This window comes from Equus caballus, chromosome 9, assembly GCF_041296265.1.
Source record: "Equus caballus isolate H_3958 breed thoroughbred chromosome 9, TB-T2T, whole genome shotgun sequence".
Classification (NCBI taxonomy): domain Eukaryota; kingdom Metazoa; phylum Chordata; class Mammalia; order Perissodactyla; family Equidae; genus Equus; species Equus caballus.
Window position 1 is genome coordinate 85,676,339 of NC_091692.1, and position 18,310 is coordinate 85,694,648.

At 38.4% G+C, this 18,310-nt stretch overlaps 1 long non-coding RNA gene across 6 annotated transcripts in view; it reads left to right on the forward strand.

Moving 5' to 3' along the window:
• Positions 1 to 18,310, forward strand: part of LOC106781007 (uncharacterized) — a 142,841-nt gene that overhangs the window by 34,144 nt on the left and 90,387 nt on the right. Inside the window, exon 1 of one of the 6 annotated variants that reach the window (XR_011421427.1) lies at positions 8,644 to 8,988. The exons of the other annotated variants lie outside the window; for them this stretch is intronic. This is a non-coding gene — a long non-coding RNA (uncharacterized lncRNA). Of the gene's footprint in view, positions 1 to 8,643; positions 8,989 to 18,310 lie in introns of those variants that run through there. 6 annotated transcript variants of the gene reach the window in all.

Consider the following 18,310-nt stretch of genomic DNA (forward strand, 5'->3'; position numbering starts at 1 on the left):
TCGCCTCCACTTCATTTCAGGAACATTTCTATTATAGTCAACTGGGACCACTCTTCTTCTGAAACAAGTTTTTCCATATCTAAAGTCTTAAATGTCAGCCTTTCAATCTCTGACCATGTCTCCCTCTCCTCTGAGATTTCTCTCTGCTATATTTCCACCAAACCAACTCTTTCGCTTCATTTGTTTCTCTAAGTCTCTAAAACTTTCTCTTTGCTTCTGAAAACCTACCCTTTCTTAGTTTCCCTTCAGCACATAATGAACCTAGGTCCCTTGGCACATCTCCAGTGAATCCTTAATGTCCTTGTGATACATGTCCTTGTATGCCCATGCATTGTGCAATCCCAAGGAAGGTGCCACAGCCATCTAGACCAGACCATCACAACTGTATACTCTTTGATGAGATCAGATAATCACACAACGTCATATGGGGATTCCTTTGTATATTTCTGTTCAGATACTCCCTTATTCTGTTCAGATACCCCCTGTTATGGACTGCATGTTTGCATCCCTCCAAAATCCACATGTTGAAACCCTAACCTTCAATATGATGATATGTGGAGATGGGATCTTTGGGAGGTAAATAGATTTAGATGATATCATGAGGATGGGGACACCAGGATGAGATTAGTCTCCTTAGGAGAAGAGAAAGAGACCAAAACTCTCTCTCTGCCACATGAAGACATGGCAAGAAGACGACTGTCCATAAGCCAGGAAGTAGGCCCTCACCAAACACAAAACTGCCAGCAGCTTAATTTTGGACTTCCCAGTCTCTAGAACTGAGAAATAAGTGGTTTTTAATTTAAGCCACCCAGTTTTTGGTATTTCCTTGTAGCAGCTCAAACTGACACAGACATCCCCCAACCAATTCTCTCAAATTTTCTCCATCCACTCTAAGACCTCTACTACAACCACTTCTTGTCTTCTTTTTTTTTAATAGAAGATTTTTGCTTCCCTCTTTCAAGATCTGAATTTGGTCCAGGTCATCTGGTTCATCTCATTCTTTATACTCAAAGATTAGGGTTCATAATATTGTCTATATGTTACTTGTTGATTACTGCAGAATTTGTTTTTCAGATAATACTTCTCTTCTTTTTGTATATCTCCATCAACATATCCCAAACTGGGCATCCAACATTTGATCCATTGTCACCTCATAACCTTATTTCTTTTTCTATGATCTTCCTACTATACCAAGTGACCAACCTCTAGATGCCATTAGATTCTAGACACTGAAAAATTAATAGAAGGTTTTGTCTGATATATTCATAGTCTTTTATAAAGTAATATTAGCATTTAAGAGGCAAATGAAAATCTTCTGATTCAAAACTTCTCATTCTCTCTATTAAGCAACTATGAGATGATAAACACATCATATTCCAGCATTTGGGTTGTGATGAAAGAAACCATTATCCATCAGCCAACACTTGCTTTAAGATCAAGGATACTGCATTCTAGCTATGAGGCAGAGCTTTGCCCTTAATTGACTACAAGGCTTTGTACAACTTATTTCTACTTCCCAAACCTCTGTTCAATCATGTGGAAATTAAGGGAGTTGGAGTAAATGAACTCAAGTTTTCTTTCAACTGAAAAATACTTTAACATTGGTATTCCTTTGATTTTAAATATTTGATAGAGTGTTTACAACATTTTCTACACAGTAGTAAGTCTTATAGAAAAGTGGAGAACATATAATAGAGCATTGAGAATCTTAATCTCTGTGTTTGAGGTAGAAATACAGTTTAATGGAGCACAAGTAAGGAGATCTTCATTCTAGTTCTAACTCCACTACTAACTTGTTGAAAGTCTGAGGGTATGATATTCCCTTTTCCAGATATTGCCTCAGTTTGCCCTTATATAAAATGAAGATAATGAACAGCTCCTTTCTAAAGCCCCTTTGAGTTCTGTGATGCTATTGTCTAGTTACAGGGAAAAAATTAAGACATCAATTAATTCAAGAACAAAACACAGTGGTACAAAATTATCCCCCAGAATCACTGAGCTGCTTCTAGTGAGGATACAGATGTTGAGTAATTTATTCAGCCACCTCTTTTAGAATGCTCGCTTGAACTCTGTGGGAGCTGAGCCAACTCTTCAGTGCTCTTCACTCAATGGCTTGTCAGTTCCTCTTTTAATAGTAACATTGCACCCTCAATGAAGTGCTAAGGCATTTTTTCCTTGCAAGATGAAAAGAGGTGGTCATGGAACTGGCACAACTCTGGGCTGCAGACATCCTTCCAATTCTCTTTTCTTTGAGGAGCCAAATGATTCATTCAGGAAATGTATGCGTGCCCAGTACAGAGGAAATTAGGAAGATTATCTCCTCTAACCTCCCTCAATTTCCCCCATTCTCTTGATGTTTGCATTTTGGTAGCTCTCAAAAGGTTTATTATCCAGTTCCTCAAATTTTCTTTCAGGAGTGGGGAGCATAAAATTGAAGTCTAATTAATGAAATGAATAGAAGTATATTTTCACTTCAGAAAATTTAATATTGGGGAATATATGGAAAATATACTGTTCAAAGCTATAGTTGTCTAAAGAAGAGGGGCTCCATCCTCTTTAAAAACCTCATCACTTTCCTGATATATATCCAGTAGCTTCCTGTTGCATTAGGTTTTGGAGCCAAAAAGCTCAGCTTCAAAAGCTTAGATGACCTCACTTCCCTCGTCTTTCCTGTCGATCCTGCCTCCTCGCATCTCTGATGCCAAGCTCATACATTCTTCCAACAGATCTTTGTTGAATGTCTAAGAGACAACATGGTGTGATGGCAATGGCATTGGATTAGAAGGAGGGTGATTGGAGTTCACCTTCTGGGCTCAGATTTGTTAACTATGTGACCATGGTAGAGCTCTTCTTGTCTCTATGCTTCAGTCTCTCCATCTGTAATATCTTATTACTCTGCCCACAGTTAGTCAACCCTTTACAAACTGGTAATAACCCAATTGACCAGAAACCTTCTGAAGAAAGAGACCTTGGCTCCTTTCTCTCTGTATTGCTAGCCTCTGGCAAATGCCTTACTCACAGAAGGTAGTTACTATAAACTTGCAGAATGAATGACTTAGTGGCTAAATCTGAGGCTTCCTGTCTTGGTACAATTAAGGCTGCTGAGAGCTTATGCAAGACAGGCAGTGGGAGTCGGAAGGAATTCCTCCGACTGTAGCAAAACATACATACACACATGCACGTGCATGCACACATACGTGCGTGCACGCACACACACACACACACACTAGAGGTTCATATAGGTACTCAACTGACTACACTTATCAACAAAAGAAAGCTGGCCTTTGCCCATCTCAACTATTTCCTTTACATACCCTTTTTATCTTTATAATGATCTATCCTTATTAATAATTATTTTTCTGTGATTTTACATCAGGATATAAGTATGTTGAAGACAGGCCTACTGTTGCATTTACCTGAGACTCATATCCTCCATGGATGGGTCTATGGGTAGCAGAATGCTAGTGATTGTAGAAATTATGAAAAGAAATCTACAAAAAACCAGCTGGGCCACTTCCCCTTGGGCTTATCCTAGAAATTAAACCACCTTAACATAAGATACTGCAAACTTGAGTCCAAAAAATAGGGTCCATCCCAGTTATCAGATGACCATAATAAACTACAGCCAAGCTACCTTGACATTACAAAAAACAAATTCTTCTTCCTGACACATCCTAAGGAGTGTTGACTTGCCATGTCGCTTAAACATTGGCTTTGAAATCAGACAGGTCGGTCAAAACTTAACCCTGCTACTTTCTCAAATGGTGTTTTCTGGAAATTCACTTAACTTTTCTGAGCTTGACTTTCTTCATCTATAAGCAGAAGATAATAAAATAATAATATATTCAATTGATGGAATGGCAAGGAAAATCAAGGTGGAAGACGGACAAGGTATTTAACTCTTCCTTCTTATACATGCTAATGATTGTCATGACATTGGAGACGTGGTCTTGCTTCTGAGGCCCTACACTCCAACTGGGGATACCAGATGTAGTCTCATGAAAAGTCAAGTAGAAATGTAAGGAAATGTTGCAGGAGATGACCCGTAGCTGTGGCAGATTAAGTGCTAAATGCAAGGACAGAATCTATCAAGCTGCGTTTTCACAACTCACTGCTGTGTCTGGCTCTTAGGGAGCCATAGTTGCATTTAAGTAGCAGCCTAGGGGTCCATAAAATGTTTAAGAGCTTTGTCCAGTCCCACACAGAGAGCTTTAAAAGTTTAAATGGACTTTATCCCAACCTCAGATTTCAGTGGAACATCTATACAAGGATTCAGTTTAGTATCTTTAAGAGATTAAGGAGTCTCCAGGGGCCTTCCTATTCGTCCCAGAATCTTGGTAGAGAAAAACACACTGGCTCCATTTCAAAATTAAAGAGACAGATGCTCCAAAGTGATCTTCCACTGACATCCAGTGCAGGTTGGATGTCCAGGCATGGTGCCAATACATCTCTTATTTAGGAAATGTGTGCTTGGACATCATCCTAACTTCCTGCAAAAGGATTGCACAGCTTGATCCCTTGCAGAAAAGAAACTGTAAGCACATAATTGACATTGTTGAGCGAGACTCACAAAGACATATCTATAACAGTGGTATATTCATAAAAATTATTTATTGAGAGCTACTGTAGGCCACAGACTGTGCTAATCCCCCTTGATACAATATTACTGACAAGAAGAGGCAAGAGCTTTGGGAGCTAGGTATTTCATTTCCCTGTTTTTAGAGGAGATAACAGACTCAGAGAGGTTATATGACCTGCCCACAGTTGCTCAGCTAGTAACTGGTGGAGTCTAGACTCTGGCCCAAGTATTTATAACAATATTTATTATAATAGTAAAAATAAAAGTAATAATGATATCAACAACAAAAAAACTAAGTGACCAGCCACTGTGCTTGAAATATAATAATTTAATCTTTATAACAATTCCATCCTTTAGGTACCACCATCCTTATTTTATAATTGAGGAAAATGGGCCTTGGGATCTTTTGAGTACCTTGCAAGATTACATAGCTAGTGAGTCGTTGTCTCACTCCCAAGCCTGTGCCCTTTACACAATTCAGCACTGCCATTCAAAGAAAAAACATAATTTATAGTCTCCCTAGGCAAGAATTTTGCCATTTCAATCAAGACCAGGCTGCCTTGTAAGGCAAGGATTTGTTTGATGGCGGGTGGACGAAGTGGACTGTTGGGGCTTGTCTGAGGAAAGGGCATGCAGTGAGGGATTTCCTCTGTCCAGAAGCTCCAACATTTGGTTTCATGTTGAAGGTGTTTACTTAGATGCTTCCGAGGATATTGAACAGCCCTACATTTCACTTCTGTGGTTTCGGAGCTCACAGCCCTAGTGAGGTAGATGACCATCAGATGCAAAGAACAAAGCATGGGCATGGGAGTCCAGTTCAGACCAGGGCTCACAAACCAGGGTCTTGCAGCCAGTGCCAGCGAACAGACAGATGGGTTTTATTTTACTAAGACAGCGTGTGAACAAAAATTGAAATGGCTAACAACTTACAAAAATCAAGAGATTTCACAATAATATTTAGATTCCAAGCTTTTTTTGAAACAAACAAACAAAAAAAAACAAAAGATCTGGTGGCTCTGGGCTTACACACCTGCATGGTGCCAGTCAGGCCCTTTGAGAAGGATGGATACTCCTGTTTGCTACAATGACCTCTTCACTCATTTAGGTTATTTGGTCCATATGTAACTAAGTTTGCTACTCCTATTCCAGAGCCAGCTCTGCTACTAACTAGCTCGGGGAATATAAATAAATCTCTAAATCTTTCTAAAAGTAGGAGGGAATTGATGAGGTTAGTAGTTTTCAAACTACTTTTAAGCCATGGATGGCTTTCTGTTATTAAAACTTTCGTTGGAAACTCAAGCATCATATAGATAGAAGGGTATTTACACTGAGTGGAAAAAGCTGGAAGGCCAGCACCACCCTCACTCCACCCCTGGAAATATTCCTTAGAGATACTCTATAGAGGCCCCAGGTTCTCATCACCATAGATTTCAAGGCTCTGGACTGACTTGTAAGGCTGGCTCAAGGATGGGAGTGCAAGGGTTGGTAGATTTTCCTCTCTGGGATCTCCGTACTCACCATATTCATGATTATTTATTGGTCTCCCATCTCAATTCTTTTTTCTGTTTCTTTTCTTTTTGTTTTTGTTTTTGCTTTTTGTTTTTTCTTGAAAGGCCCAATTTGATGTGCACATCACCCAATCATATATTTCAATTTTTTAAAATCAAGCTATAATTTACTGCAGGAAAATTCGCCATTGATTTTACAGTTCTGTGAATTTTAACATATGTATACAATCAAGTGAATACGATTTCTACATGCCTGCTTGTAATCAATTCCCAGCCACTGGCGATCACTGAATCTGTTTTCTGTCCCTATACTTCTGCGTTTGCAAGAATGCCATAGAAATGGACTTATACAGAATGTAGCCTTTTGAATATAGCTTCTCTCATTTAGCATAATGCATTTTGAGATCTATCTATGCTGTTAGGAGTGTCAGTAGTTCTTTATTTTTTGTTGCTGAGTAGTATTCCAATCCATGGTTATACCATAGTTTTTCCATCCATTCACCAGCTGTTGGCCGTTAGGCCAATAGGAATAAAGCCATTATAAGCATCTGATATAGGTTTTTGTGTAAACGTAGGTTTTCATTTCACTTGAGTATTTACCTAGGAGTAGGATTGCCAGATTATGAATAGTATATGTCTAACTTTATAAATAATGTCAAATTGGTTACAAAAGTGGATGTACCATTTTGCATTCATATCAGCAATGTATGAGTTTCTGTTGCTCTGCATCCTCACATCTTTGGTATTGGCAGATTGTTTTGTTTGTTTGTCTTGCTGTTCCAATAGGTGTGTAATAGTATCTCATTGTGGCTTTAATATGTGTTTCCCTAATAACTAATGATGTTGAATACTTTTTATGTACTTATTTGCCACCTATATATCTTCTGAGGTGAAGTGTCCATCCAAATCTTTTGCTCATCTTTTATTGGGCTGCTTGTTTTCTTATTATAGGTTCAAAAAGTTTTTTATATATTCAAGTCCTTTATTAGATATGGGATTTTGCAAAAATTCTCTCCCAGTCTATGGCTTCCCATTTCATCCTCTTACAGTATCTTTAAAAGAGCAGCAGTTCTTAATTTTGATGAAATTCCATTTATCAATTTTTTTCCTTTCTGGATTGTGTTTTTGGTCTTATATTGAAGAATTATTTGCTTAAGTTCACAAAGATTTTCTTCTAAGTTTTCTCCTGGAATTTTTATAATTTTTAATTTTACCTTTAGGTGGATGATTCATTTTAAACTATATAGAGAGTTTTTTTATATATAAATTTGTATATAAGGTGTGAGTGGTGAAGCAGTGTCTTTTTGCACATAGATATAAATGTTCCAGTTCAAAACACTTTTCTTACTCCATCGAATTGCTTTTGCACCGTTGTAGAAAATAATTTGATCATATATGTATGGGTCTACTCCCGGACTCAATAATATTTTGAAAGGAAATATCTCCTACTTAAACATGAGATATTATATAAATATATAGCCCAGATTTCACTTTGTGGCAGAGAAAAGAAACCGAAAAAGGTCACCTTGTGGAACCTGAAACTTTCCGTAGTGTCTAAGAGTAACGAGGAACCTGTAGATTATAGACACAGAATTAGACCTCCCCCAGGCACTGGAAGATCTAGGTTCGAATACCACTTCTGCTACTAACTTCAAGAACTTTTGCAAGTAACTCATAATGGTCATCTCCCACAGTACTGAAAATGATCAGGTACACAGTTTAGCATAGTGCCAGAGACATAGTAAGTATACAAAAAATATAGAGTTCATTGATTACTAAAATATGATCTCTAAGATCCATTCTAGCTCTAAATTAGGAATCCAGCTAGGTACAGGAGACTCAAGAGATCTAATTCTATGCCAAAATCTGATGCCGACTAGCTGTGTGGTTAAGCAGTAAGCAACAACTTTCTGAACCTCAATCTCCTTAAAATGGCGTAATTATGCCCCATCTGCCAAGCCAACCATAAAGGTGCTCGTGAAGATTAAATAAAATCTCTTCGTGAATGTATTTTAACAATGCATGTTGAGCTGAAGGAATATAAAAGGTCTTTATAATTATCTGGCTGCCTGAAAACAGAAGGTGAAGGGGTGTTTGAAATAACATCTGGGTAACAATTTGTTTTAATGGTTTGAAAAGCTTTAACTGAGTTCCTGCATACCAATTTAGGAAGAGTCCTAGACAGACCATTGGATTTGGAAAAATGGAGACTAAATATCTGTGCCAGACCAGTGAAGCGAGCTTGTGGTCTGCAGAAAGGGGCAAGGAATGAGACATGATGGTGGGTAAAGAAGGTATTATTAAAAGATAAACTGAGGCACATTAAAAATTTTTAAGTTTATTTGAGCAAACATCTATTCAAATCAGGCAACACCAAGCTAGAAGTGGTTAGGAGCACTCCACCGACAGAAGGTAGGGGAAAAGCTTTTATAAGAGGACACAGAAGCAAAACAAGGAAGTTATTTGATTGGCTGTAGCTTAAGTGGTTGCCTTATTTGGGAAAGTCTAGTTGGCTGTTTGTGATTGGTTTTCCTTAGGTTTCCATTTCTTAACCTTGAGGAATTTACAGGCTTAGGTTTTGGTTTGCATACATAGTAGATGAAGCAGTTTTTTCATACTTTAAACAAACAAGTAATAATTCCGACCAAAATGAAGGTAGTGATTTAAGTGCTGAACAGAGAAAATTCAGTAAAATTCTGCTCTCAGAGGCCTCATGGACTAGTTGTGTCGATAGGCAATTTCAACATGAGATCATTGGAGAGGAATATATCATGTTCACTGGAAGAAGGCAAAAGAATATAACGACTGGAGGAAGCTTAGCAGGCATTCAACGTTGTATAAACTGATTCTCTAAGCTTTTTGGAGGAGGGTTTCTGAATGCACGGCATTGCTTCAACAAAGGTAATTATTTTCTCTTAATGTAATAAGATTCGTCTTATGTCATGACAAATATATGTTTTTTTTTTGTTAAAAAATAAATATAAGGAAAAATAAGATAGTGCAAATCTTCCCAAATCATACTAAACAATACAAACATTTTATAAATATTAGAGTATCCTTCATATACAAATGATTATTTAGGGCATAATGTTTTGTACCCTGTCTTTTTCATTTTAGAGTATATGGTGATTCCTTTCACATTGGATATTTTCATGTCATTGTAGAAGTCACTGTAGTTTGCCCACAAAATTGCATTTTTTTTCTAGTTCGTGTTTACATGTGATTTGACAGGGGCCCAACTTTTCTGGAACATATCCTCACACTTAGAGGAGTTTTGTCAGTATTTCAGGAAAATTTCCATGAAGCAGTGTCTGCCTGAGGCAAATGTTTCCAGCCACAATAAATTACACAGCCACGAAAATATCAAGCACCTTCCAATGACTGCCTTTTAGCCTAACAAGGCAGGTTCAAATCCCTTAACTACACAATATTGGGTCACAGATGAGCCATTCCTGGGAGGCCCCGTCACTGGTTATAATACTAATACATCTAGGAAATAGGGATGGTTCATTTGTTCAATCATCAGTTTTTCATCCATTCATTCCTTCATCCATTCACTCATTGACTCAACAAATATTTAAGAAGTGCTCTCCACAATTCTGGTCCTGTTAAAACACATCTTGGAGATTATTCTTCATCGATACATGCCCATCTAGCTCATTCTTTTTAGTACATAATATGCTATTTAGTTTTAGGGCTGTCATACAATATTTTTAACTAGTTTCTTATTAGTAATTGTAGAACAAGCTGGAGAGTTGTTTACTACCTGTTTATTTTCCCTCTAACCAGACAATTAAACTATATTTTCTACGTTCACTTATGGGTGGGTACAGCCATGTTAGTGATATCTGGCTGCTGGAATGTAGGCAGTTATTGACATTTCTTTTGATATGTGAACTGCCCATTTATGCCATTTTTCAGCTTTGCACTTGAGATTTTGGTCATTTTCTCAGTGATTTGTAAGAAATTTTAAAACATCTTAATGTTTATACATCATAAAAATGAACTCCTCTCTCTTTATGTGCTGCAAACAGCTCTCTAATTTTTTGTTCATTTTTTGACTGCATATAGCTTTACCACAAAGAAATCCTTTCAAATTGTTATCTAGTAAAATTTATATTTTTTATTTCAAGGACTTTGGGTTACATTTTCTATATTATAAAGGTCTTCCCCTATTTTCTAATAATACTCTTGTGACTGTCATGTTTAAATTCAAAAGCTTAATGCATCAGAAATGACTTTTAGGTAAATGTGGGCTAGGAGATATAGCTGAATCTTTTTTTTTAAGCAAATTACTAATTAGTTGTCCAAACACCCCTTATTAAATAGTCTCTTCTCTATTGATTTGAAATGCTTTCTTTATCATCTACTATGTTGCCGCATATATGTAGCCTGTTGATAAACTCCCTATTTCATGTAATTGAACAACTGTCTCTAGATTCATGGACCAGAACAAAACATTTAAATTTATTACAATCTTGTAACACACCCAAATACTGATTAGGCTTCGATTCTCTCCATTGCCACCGTGCTGCCTTCTGCTGCTGTCTATTCTCAATTTTCCACCTACTTGTAAGGAAACAATGAATTAATATTTTTATTGTATTCATATTTAACTCATAGATTACCAAAATCATATATCAATAGAGAACTGAAACATTTATATCGTTGTCTTTTTTAAGAAAAATTCTGTGTAAATTATTTATAATATATCAGTCCCTTGAAAATTCTGTTTCTAATTTTTAAAAACAGATTTTCATTTTTCTCTTCTAAGTGTACAATCATTTCACATGACGCTTTTGTCTTCTTTCCAATCTTTGAAGTTATTTCTTCATCTTGACAAGTGTTATTGATTGCTCCTTTCTAGAAGAAAGTTAAATAATGGTGAGCTAGAAGTCAACTTTGTCTTTTAGCAAAAGCAAATTTTCCTAATGTCTGATTTTAGCAAGTGATGTTCTTTTTCTGTTTGATTCAAACAGTACTGTATCTGGAAAATCTTGTTCAAGTTATTAATCTGGAGGTATTCATTCTTTGGGCTCAGGATTAATGGGGTTTTCCTTTTGTTTCTTTTTTATCCTTTTGTCACTTTTGGTTCCTTTTGCTACATTCTGGGGAGAGAAAATATGTAAACATGCATTTACTCTGCACATTTTGTGAAGTCCAAGTCCCTTCGTAAACCTGTTTGAAGCATTTCATTATTCCTGACATCTTTTACAAGAAATAATTAGATGGATGGCTCACAGATTGTTTTGGGATCCCAAACAGGAAGCACATTCGTGTTTAAAGCTGAAATCACCCACGTAATTATATTTATGTCAGCCTGCAAGCAGAGAGTTTCTTAATTATTATTATTGATGACTTCTACAGAGGATTTCCTGAGAAGTCCACATATGTTCTGAATCAATTGCATTGTCTCCAGTTAGTCCCAAAATACCATGACTGAACTCAAATCAGGGAGCCTAGGTAGAGGCTGACTTCACGGCTAATTAATCTCCTGCGGGGGAAGGCAAGTGACTCACATGGTGACAAGACCGAGAGGTGGTGCTTGGCCAGCAGGAGCCTCAGGCATATGCTTTCTCCTTGTCAAAGAAGCCAAGAAGAGACAACACAGACCCTGGGAACTTTCTGACTCTCAGTGGGAAAGAAACAGGAGGCATTTTGGTTTCTCTTATGAGAAGATACCAAGATATGGCCCATGACTTCTATGCCTGAGAAAAGCAACCCGAAGGCCCTGTAGAACATGGGGCTGCCTGCATCTTGAGGGTTCCTGTAATAGAAAGTTAATTTAGGACTTGAAAACCGGGAAACATCAAATGCCCAGGAAACCAAGGCTTTGCACTAGATGAGCTGCAGGGAGTGTAAAGGAACCAAGACACAGCTTCTTTTTTCATTGAGTTTCCAGTTCAGTTGGCGAGAAGAAGATAGTTCAATTCAAGCCAAAGAATTCTTGTTAAGGATTCCCTAAGAGACTCATCACAAGTGTAGAGACGTGAAAAAGACACAAGCATATGAACCTGAACAAGACGCAGAATAAGACACGTCTGTATTAGAATCCAGGAGATGGAAGTGATAACAGACAATTACAAAACAGTGTAACAAGTGCAAGGATTGCAGTGATGAAAGAATAGTGTGAAAACACACAAGCCAGATAACTCGGTTTAATGGAGAAATTAAATGTTTCACAAAAAGAGGTGGCACATGGAATGCCTTGAAGGATGTGTGAGAGTTAGTAGGCATGGAGGGTCAAACAGATTTTCTAGATTGAGGGAATGTAAACACAGTAACAAAAGGTAATGCTTATTAGGATCTCACTGCAGGCTAGCCAATAAGCATTTTGACATATAGCAACGCGTTTCACCCACACCACAGCCCAGCTGCAGAGTGATTTGAAGTCAACTGCAAGGAGTTCATCACGGTTACTGTGTGAATTGGGAGGTGAAGGGATGGATGCTGGAGATGGGGCAAATGTTGGTAGGACTCAGACCATTAGCAAATACTGGGGTTCACATGCATGACAATATAACACACAATACTCAAGAATATGCACAAGGATCAATGAAGTACTCTAATAATGCAGATGCTTACTCAGGAATTTTCTTGCTTGTAAGATGGGAAAGATAATCGCCTTTCCCCTGTCTACTTAATGAGATTATTTTGAGAATTAAAATTGAGCCTATAAACATTAAAGTACTTCATTAGCTATCAGCTCCTATGCAAAGGTTGTTTCTTATGATTTGTAGAGGAGGATAAAGGGCAAGAAGAATTCATATTCCTAGGCTGTGTTGTTTATGGGGAGAACTACATGGTATCCAGATACCCCAAGAAGTTGGCCTTATCCCAAAAAGTTTGGCTTTAGCCTGCACTCCCTCTGAAGGGAAAAAGAAGTGTTGGTCCTGTTCAGGTTTCAGGATCTTTCTCTCTGAGGATAGTGCAAGGAACTTACATAGTTCAATTTGGTTTTTTCTTTTAAATATAAATGCAGGGTAGGCAAGCAATGAATCCCTTTCAATTTGGAAAGAAAAATCAGCACTCACAGGAAGAACTGCCAGCAAGTGATTATAAGGTTTCTAGACACAACTCTGTCAATCAATTAGCAAAATGGATTACCATGCCTCGTATTGGTTTGGCAGTGTGTAGCTCACAGAATTCTTCTCCAGACATTCCTCCCCTGGTCAATGGTCAAACTAACTTTTATTGAGGGTCTATAATGTGTGAGGTGTTGTACACAAATTATCTGCAATTCATGCAACAACCCTGTCAACAAGGTCACATCCCCAGAAAGGAGCAGAGCTAGGATTCAAAGTCATGTCTGCCTAACTTCAAAATCCATTTTCTTTCTACCAAACCACATTGTTTTGCAGACTTACAAAGAACATGGTTCCAAAATAGAAGTCAAAATAACCAAGAATTTTGTTCTCTTTCTGCTTCTTTCTAGGTAAGATTTTGGATGAGGCTATCCAATGTCCTGGGTCATAATTTTCTTATGTCTACCATGAGGGGTTTGCTCATAATTATCTTTAATATTGCTTTTCCTTCCAACAATCTATGAGCTCTTGGTTCATATTATGTGCATCAGTGCTGAAAGGATGCAACTCTGCTCCCCACGCCTCTCCTCCAGCCAGCCAATCAGCTGAATCAAGCCTGGCAACCAGCAAGGTGACAATGTCACAGCCCGGTCCCCCTGAAACCCAAAATGAGAACCTCAGCTAAGATTTTCCATATGTCCTCACCCACAAGGGATACGAGAAAAACAAACACAATCTAAGGAAAACTCAGCACATTAACTCTGCACCTGATTGGGAAATGTACAGAGTTAGTTTTTAGATTCCTTTCAAATGAGACTGAGTGGCTGACAGCCAGAAAACTAAAATCTTAAGCAGACATAAGATGGAGAAGACAGACCTGGAAAAAACTGGAGCAAAAATATTTGCAAATGAGATTTGGGAACAGCATCTGAAGAAAAGATGAGACACACATATAAACTCTTCTGCACAAATAGGTATCTCATATAGAAAACCTAAGAATTGCTCATATTCACGCAACACCTCCTCTTCCAAAAAGTTCAAAAGGCGGACTCCAAATGCAACTTCAGTGAATTCTAATAAAGAAGGGATGCACTGACCTGGAATTCACTCCTCTCAGGGGCATTACTATCCAGAGGAAATGCTTTCAGCATGAACATTCTGCATGCACTAAATTGCAGTAAGATCCAGGATCGCTGTGCTCAAAAGGGAAGCCCTTTTAGCAAAGACTTCTCAGAAAAGTTGTTTCTTTCTCTCCCATCTTCAAGTCCTTTTCTCCTCAAAGTCAAATGCTACAAGGAGCTCTTCCACCTCATGGCTCAAGTGGTGACCACTAAAAGGGAGGAAAACTCATTTCAATATGTACTGAAGGAGAAATAAGTCTTGAGGCTTTACTATCCTACCTCTCATAGAGTTTTATTTTCTCAACTCACTGTAACAGAGCCTAGAAATTAGAGGACAATTTGAGATCTAAAATTTTAAAGGTATATTACGGAGGAAGGGAAACACTAACTGAGCATTTGCTGTATGTCAGGCGTCCTATCAGGTGTTTGCTGAAGTCATCATACAATTTTATGCGGTGGGTACTGTGCTCATGCTTTCTAGGTGAAGAACCCCAGGCTCAGAGAACTTCATGTGACTAGTTCAAGTCTAAACCTTTTATGATATCACCATCCTTATTGTGTAGTTCTGGATTAAATGATGATTGAATCTTTCATTGTATCATCAATAACTTGTGCTTTGGCAAAACTGGAATTCCTAGCAGTTCCCTGAGTTGGTCCTTCTCTTTCATGCCCTCATGATCTTTGTAAATGTTTTCACCTTTGGTTGAACAAGCCCTTCCTGGATAGCTTCGCCCTCCCTCTCAATACCTCTGATGAACCTGTGCTGACTCCTCCAGAGGAAATGAGAGTCTTCCTCCCTGTGCTCCGCCTTCCTGAATTCATTATACAAGATACAAAACGGCATTGACATTATCCGTTATTGTGTCCACAACCCAATAACAACTAAATCCTTTGAGGGCAGGACTGTGTTTTTTTATTTCCATAGCTCTGGGGCAGCTCGTGTGAAGTAAGCACCCATTGTAATTTTGTGATGGGGAGGAGGGGAGGTTAGGAAGAGAAAAGAAGAGAGGGAGGAAGGTTGGGAGGACAAAACAAAGAGGTGTTGAAGGAAAATTGAGAGGAGAGAGGGAGGAGGAGAGGGAAGAAGGGAAAGAGGAGGAAAAGAGGAGAAGAAAAGAGACAAAAGGAGGGAAAGAGAAAAGACAAAAGAGAAGAAAAGGAAGGAGAGAAGGGAAGAAAAGAGAGGAGGAGAGAAGGAAGGAAGTTATGTTAATTATCAATTAAAGCATAATAAATTATCCCAAAACTAAGTGGCTAACAATGAGTACTTATTTTCTCATCGTCTGGTTCAGGAATTCAAAAGCGGCTTAGCTTGGTAGTCTTCGCTCAGTCTCTCAAGAGGGGTCAGTCAAAGTGTCCACTGGAAGTGTAGTCATTTGAAGGCTCAGCTGTGGATGGAGGATCCATTTCCAGGATGGCTCACTCTCATGGCTGACAAGTAGGTGTTGACCTCCAGAAGGAGACCTCAGTTCTTCACCACATGGACCTCTCAGCAGGGGTACTTGAAAATCCTCATCATAGAGCTGGTGATTTCTCCACAAAGCAAGTGATCCAAGAAAGAAAAGAAGAAGGAAGCCACAAAGCGTTTTGTGACCCAGCATTGGAATTCACATACTATAATTTCTATAATATCCTATTGGTTATGCAGATCAGCCCTATTCATTATTGTGAGAAAATATTACACAAGGGCAGTAGGCAGGGATCATTGGGGGCCATCTTGGAGAAATGGTTAATTTAAACAGAGTCTGTGATCATCCCAAAACACTACAATGCCAATACAATCATATGCTTGTAGTTCCTTCAAAAACATCCCGAGATGAAGATATAGAAGGGGACCATAGTTTTTGAAGGAAAGTAAAATATAAGTTACAAAGAAATGGATAAATGAATGCTAAGCTTGTTGTAACGTCCCTAATAAACTAGAGTTTATTCACCTGATCAGTTTCTCTCGTTCCCAGAATAACTTCTAGACTCTCTTTATGGATGAAAAATCTTGCAGTACCACTACAGAAAACTAGCATGGTGGGAAATAAACAAGCACATTCTTTGGAGCAGGCGATGCTCAACTTGACTCTTGATTCAATGACCTATTGACTGAGTTATCTGGCTAAATTTCCCAAGTTTCCCTCAGCCTCAGTACTTTATAAATGGAGTCTAATACTGCCTATAGGGAAGTTTCGAGATTGTGCATCATAGCACCTGTTAAATGTTTTGAGAAATTTCTGAAACTTAAGAGGTGCTATTTGTTTCACTCTTTCCCTTCTTTCAGATGAAAAATGGAAACAAAATCCATACAGTTAGAGTTCTTGTCAATCTCAATGACAAACATCTAGGTATTTGAGAATATCTGGGTGCTTAAGATCATCGAAGTTGGAGCATTCAGGATCATTACATTTATTTACTTTTTTTAGGTGATTTTGGAATTTCGTCAAGACAATTTCATAATACCAACTCAGAAAGGACAGGAATGATAGTAATAGTGAAAAGCCAAGGCAATCTTGAACTTGAGAGTTTCAGAGGCCTTTGTGATCATAGCATGCTGCTTCTCAATGCTGGCGCTATCACGCTAATGCCACGGGGGAGCTATTAAAAACACCTATGGGTAATCCCCTTTCCAAGAAGTTAGGATTGGATTTTCCTGGGGGTGGTTTTCCAGAGCTCCCCTGATGATTTTAGTGGTCAGCCAGCTGGAGAAGCACGGATCCAACACAACTCTCTCACAGAACACACAAAAACACTGAGGTCAGTGATTCCAAACTTTTCCCAAAGCCACCCTTACGTGTATTTATTATTTTAAGTTACATGTATTTGACCAACAATAATTGAAGTTCTGCTAAAAACTAAATGCTAGCTAATACTAGTTGATGCTTCCTAACATTTCATAGTTGACTAAAGCATGTTCAGTTTCATGAATTCCCTTGATCTTCAAAACTAACTTTATAATATAAATTGAAGTGAATATTAACTCGATTTCATAATGAGCAACCTGAGGCTTAAGGAGACAAGGCAAATGTTGCCAGGAATGCAGCAAAAAAGCAGCAGAGGCAGGACTCCACAGCAAGGCTTCCGACTCTAAATTCTCTGTTTCTTTCTTTGTACACATATACACGCACACAACAGGTGCTGTTCAGTTTTGGCAATAGATAGTCTCTCCCCTCTCACAAGTCCTGATACAAAATGAAATGGTTTGAACTGCAGTGAGGAGAGGCCAAGAGTTCCAAAGTCGAGGGCTATACAACGGCGATTAAAGACCGGCCTCGTATTTGGAAAGTGAGTTTCTTTATTTGAGCCTACGTTAACAATCCTGTAACCCAGGGCCCTTTGCATTCAGGGTTTGGGGAGAGAATAGTTTTGGCTGCACATTATTTCATTCAGTCCCTCCAAAGTCTCCAGGAGAGAAGTTTTCCTCACCTCTTCCAGCTTCTGGTGGCTCCAGGCATTCCTCGGTTTAAGCCGTACCACTCCAATCTCTCTCTCTGTCTCACATGGCCTCCTTTCTTCTCTGTCATGTCTTCTCTTCTCCTCTTCTGTCTCTCATAAGGACACTAGTCACTCGATTTAGGGCCTACCCACGTAATCCAGGGTAAACTCATCTCAAGGATCTATCTACAAAGACACTTTTTCTAAATAAGGTCACATTCACAGGTTCTGGGTGGACGTATCTTTTGAGGGGCCACCATTCAACCCACTGCAGATGTATTTTATTATTACAAGTTGCTTTTTCTGTTTTCTGCCTGGCTATTGCTGGTGTGTAGAAAACTTCTTCATTATTTGAAGATTTAATTAAACCTAGCCTTCTTTCTGAGCTCTTTTTAGTCCTTATTGTCTTTTAAATGATGCTTAGAGTTTCTAGAGAGACAATCGCATCATCTGCATAAATGATAATTTTGTACCCTCTTTTTCAATTCATAACTGCAATTGACATTCATGCTTTTGAGACATGGTTCTCAAACCGCAAATTATCTTAAGAGCTGGTGTAGGAGTTATTGCTAACAGTTAAAGGAAGTCAAATTTGCCAAAGCATAGGAACAAAGTAAGAATGTCAGGGCAATTCAGGTCACAGACTTAAAGAACCAT